At 31.3% G+C, this 5,154-nt stretch overlaps 1 protein-coding gene across 1 annotated transcript in view; it reads right to left on the bottom strand.

The window, feature by feature from the left end:
• PCDH9 (protocadherin 9) overlaps nt 1–5,154 on the bottom strand; it is an 884,562-nt gene that overhangs the window by 554,491 nt on the left and 324,917 nt on the right. The window lies entirely within an intron of this gene.

Raw genomic sequence — 5,154 nt, 5'->3', positions numbered from 1 at the left:
ACACTAAAAAATATGAAAGTCATTGTTCATAACTAAAAATGTGTATAGACGTCACATTAACTAAGAATGTGAAGATTGATAGCTACCGTTGTGTTGCATTCCAAAGCAGGATGAGGTCTTAATAATGGAACCAAGAAAGAGCTCTGAACTGAGAAGGGAAATGACCAGTGGAACTTCTTCAAACTTGTAATGCCTTCTCCTAGCATTTGACCTTCACCTATGCAGTCTACTTGAAAAATATCCTCGTTCTTCCATTACTACACATCATATCACTCCTGATCACTCACCTGGTAGTGAAGTGATCTTACGTTAGACCTTCTAATCAGGTCTTACGTTAACATGATTATATTTGTCCTCTATCAGATAAATTGCTCCTGGTATGTGCTCTTCTTGAGTCTTGAACATATTTGAGCACCCTTTACACTTTATAATAATATTAAATGTGTGTTCCTTTAGACTGTAATATCTGAGACACAAAGAAGCATGTTTGCTTGTTTGGCATGATGTACTTAGCATATACAATAACATAGAGTCTCTGATCGGATATATTTACCTTTATATTTGCCTACATCGCTAATACCTCCTTAATTTTTCAAACTTAAGTTCAATAGTGTGAAATAAAAAATAATTCACTTTTCTAGAAAATATTATTATACATAGGCATTAGACATAAATGTATGTAGTGTTGAAATACTATTGTAGTATAAATTCTTTGGATTCTTGGTAATCTGTTTCAAATTTATATGTGCTTACTTGGCAGCTAATAGGAGCTTATGAAATACTTTTAACAAGTTCTTTAAAAAAAAGTCGACTCTATATAATATGAATTTCATATGACAGATACTATCAAGCAGAGTTTTCAACCAGTCATTATAAAGATTCCTAAATACTGTTTAGAATGGTAGTCAGCAATTGTCCCATGTTTCGTTAGAAATTGTTTGCAAGGCTAGTCTCACATGAAATGGCATGTAACAACTCTAAAATCCATGATGTGTATTTTTTTGTTATTTTTCTGAAGTGAAAATTTGGATCCTTCATGATAAAAAGATGAAAAAGGGGATAAGTCCTTACAGGTGAGTGAGCCAGTCTCTCATCTGGCATGCTTTCCATACTGGCTGTTATATATGCAGTTTCATAGTGACTTACTAAGGTATGACATATTTTTCATCATTTTTTGTTAATTTATTGCATTTTGGAGGGTAATTCTATATGTTACTGATAATTTAAATTGATATGTTAGAAGTTATTCTCAAAATATGTGTGTATGTATGTATGTATATACTGTATCTATGTATTATATGTACTTATGTGTCTATGTATGTGCATGTATATATATAGAGAGAGAAAAAGTTGTTCTTTTTTTACATATTTCTTTCATTTGTCTTGGGCAGCAGATAATTTTCTTAGAATGTCATATTTGGTGCAGCCTCAAGGCTAACGAGCAGTTGTACATAAACAATGAATCAGAAAACATATGATAAACAGCATTTCACTTTTTGTAGGGATTATAGTAGTCATAAGGTAACAGCCTCTGCTCTGATAAAACCTGCCTGCTGATCTTTGCCTGTGCATTTATTTCACAAGCTTTTGTTTGTTTTTTTGATTTAGAGTTTTTTGTTTGTTTGTTTGTTTTTTACAGAGGAAGAAAAGTCTGAGAGAAGTTACTCCATAATGACCAGAAGTGGAATTACTCAGCTAAAATTTTTATTCCCACTTTACAGATAAGGAAACCGAAGCACATACAACTAAAATAATTTGCTCTGAATCACATAAATATTGAATGTTGGGCTGGAATTCAGATCTTAATCTCTATGACAGGTCTATTATCAATCCATGGTACTGCATCTCCTCTCATGGACAAATAGAATCTGTTAGATTCCTTTAGGTTTTATAAAACCCAAATATTAATTGCAGCAGCAGCAGCAGCAGTAGTAGTAGTAGTAGTAGTAGTAGTAGTAGTAGTAGTAGTAGTAGAGCAATAGTAGTAATGATGATGATAATGATTATGATGATAATTTTTGTAAGAATGGCATTTATAGAGTAATTTCATACTTATTTATCATTGATCCTTACTGGGCTTCCAAATTTCCTCATTTCTCTTTCATTTCTTTTAATTTTTAATTTTTTTTATTATTCTCATTCCCCCACACCCTTTCCCTTTGGCAATCATCAGCTTGTTCTCTGTATCTGTGGTGCTGTTCCTATTTTGTTTTATTTTTTTTTATTTATTTATTTTTAGATTCTACATGTAAGTGAAATCATACAGTATTTCTTACTCTGTCTGACTTATGTCACTTAGTATATTACCCTCTAGGTCCATACATGTTGTTGTAAATAGCAAGATTTTATTCTTTTTTATTTCTGAATAATATCTCATAATATCTCTCTCTCTCTCTCTCTCTCTCTCTCTCTCACACACACACACACACACACACACACACACACACACACAGACGTACATATGTAACATCTTCCTTAATCATTCCTCTATTGATGAGCATCTCAGCTGCTTCCATATATTGGCTATTATTAGTAATTCTACAATGAAAATGAGCATAGGGGTGCATATATCTTTTTGAATTAGTTATTGTTTTCTCCAGATAAACACGTAGAGGTGAAATTGCTGGTTCTATAACAACTGCACTAACTTACAATCCCACCAACAGTGTACTAGAGTTCTCTTTTCTCCACATCCTCGTCAGCACTTATTTGTTATTTATGATAGCCATACTGACAGGTGTAAGGTTGAGGTGATATCTCATTGTGGTTTTAATTTGCAATTATTTGATGATTAGCGACATCAAGCATCTTCTCATATGTCTATTGACCATTTGTATATCCTCTTTGGTAAAATGTTTATTTAGGTCTTCTGCTCATTTTTAATTGGATTGTTTGTTTTTCTGTTGTTAAGTTGTATGAGTTCTTCTTTATATTTTGAATATTATTCCTTTATCAAATGTATGCTTTGTGAATATCTTCTCCCATTCAGTAGGTTGTCTTTTCTGTTTTGTTGGTGATTTTCTTTGCTGTGAATATTTTTTTTTTAGCTTGACAAAGTCCCATTTGTTTAGAAAAGGTTGTTTTTGTGAAGAAAAAAATAAAATAAACTGGCTTGCAAATTAATTTAGCATTATTAGTGAAATTCTATTAATTGTATAACATTTGTTACAAAAATTATAAAACAAAAAAATTATCACTAAAGGCTTAACCTATTTACTATTTTCATTTAAAAGCTGATATATACTGTAATACCTATTCTAAGTACTGAATACATTTATTTATTAAAATTAAATGTCCTTGGGTAGTGTCCCTACGTAATATATCATGAAAAGGAAAATGCAAGTATGTATTAGAAAATTCATATGTTAATTCTGTTTATTTAGATTTGGTTAATTAAGTTAAAGTTAATCTGTGATAAGTGCAGAAAAGAAAAGAAAAAAAGGAAAGAAGGGGGAAAAAAAAGAAGAAAAGAGAAGAAAAGACCAAGACCAAGTAAGACGAAAGCAAAAGTGTTTTGGTTTTACATCTCCAGTTTTACTTGAAAGTACTAGACAATGTTACCATTTTTGCTCTTACTGCATTTGGTATTATTCATTTAAACAGGAGTGTTCTGTCATGTCACAAACATTGAATCCACTGTATTCATACCTTTCAATGTGTCTTTGGTTTGATGAGTCAAATTCGATGTGTACTCATTTTTACTGTGTGTGTGTGGCGAGGGCGGGGGGTGTGTAAATAATACTTAAAGACAATTATCCTAAATAAGGTTATCAATGTGAAATGTGAGACACATAGTAATAGTAATGGTTTCATACATTTAGTTCTTTTCTCTTCTGACATGTTCCTCTCACTCTCCAATTGACATATTTCATACTATTAAATAGTTCTTTCAGATGATATGATTGGAATGTTTATAAACTGATGATAATTGAACATTAATGAATTTCTGAATCCAGCAAAACATGTGCTACAAATTTATGTAAAAGGACAGATATTCCCCTTATCAGAATAGTTTTCCCAATTTTGGTATGAGATTTATAGCAGTGGTCCCTCCTAGGATATCTTAATCAACCATCTGCACCCACAAATTTCACACTTGCAATAACTGCCACATTTTCAAAGTCTGGTGGCTGAAATTCACACTTATTTTAAAGCTCTTCCACCAATCTCCCTAACTCTTAGAGCTAAGATTTCCATCTGACATTGATTTTCGGATTTCATTGCTACAAGGAAAAACTCTTATCTCACAAATTCATATACTGCACACTAGACCATTTTGTAAAAATACTTTAGCTCAAGCATCAAAAATAGTGACAGGTAACAGCTACTCATACTGAGATGCGGTCTTGTATGAATTCCAATAACGGAGACATTTTCCTACAGATTGTAGAATATACGCACTACAGTTCTATCTGCTTACATTCTATACTGTTTCATGAGCAAAGGGATTTGAGAATATAATAGAAAGAAATGACAATAAAATTTATAGCTCAAAGATGTTTAGTAAAGGTAATATGCATTTATGGTATGAAAACATGGTGCACTTATTCATTTATTTACTTCTATTTTAATCATTATAGTGTTCTTTGTGCCCAATGAAAAAAGGCCTTCCTGAAAGAGAAAACTTAAATATGACAGTTAAACTCCACACCTTATTTGAAAACTAACTTAAGAAAAACTTCAAATATGAACAATTTTTCAACATTTGTTTGGAAAATTTTAATTCAGCTCAAGAGTAGTTACTCAAGGATCAGAAAACCTGAATCTAATTCTAGTGCAATGACTAGCTAGTTCTGTGACCTAGGGCAAGCAACTCCATATTTCTTGTCTTTAAGTTATGCATCAGTAATATAAATATATTATCTCTATAGTTCTTGACAGTAAAATAGACTGTTTTAGGTTTTTTTTTTTTTTTTTTTTTTTTACTTAGACGTTATCAGAGTAGTTAAACTTGCAGTTTCTGAAGCCATTTTAGAGTCCAGCTCTACTAATTACTATTTGGTGAATTTGAGCAAATGATGTAAACATTGTATGTCTCAGTTTCCCATCTGTAAAAAAATAATAATAATAATAGTACCTACTTAATGAGATTGTTGTTAGGATTAAATGAACTATATTTTAACAACTATAACATAAAATATTTCTGTATTTTAA

This window comes from Pteropus vampyrus, unplaced genomic scaffold (assembly GCF_000151845.1).
Source record: "Pteropus vampyrus isolate Shadow unplaced genomic scaffold, Pvam_2.0 Scaffold13, whole genome shotgun sequence".
Classification (NCBI taxonomy): domain Eukaryota; kingdom Metazoa; phylum Chordata; class Mammalia; order Chiroptera; family Pteropodidae; genus Pteropus; species Pteropus vampyrus.
The sequence above is the reverse complement of the archived record's forward strand: the minus strand, read 5'-3'. Positions and strand labels throughout refer to the sequence as shown.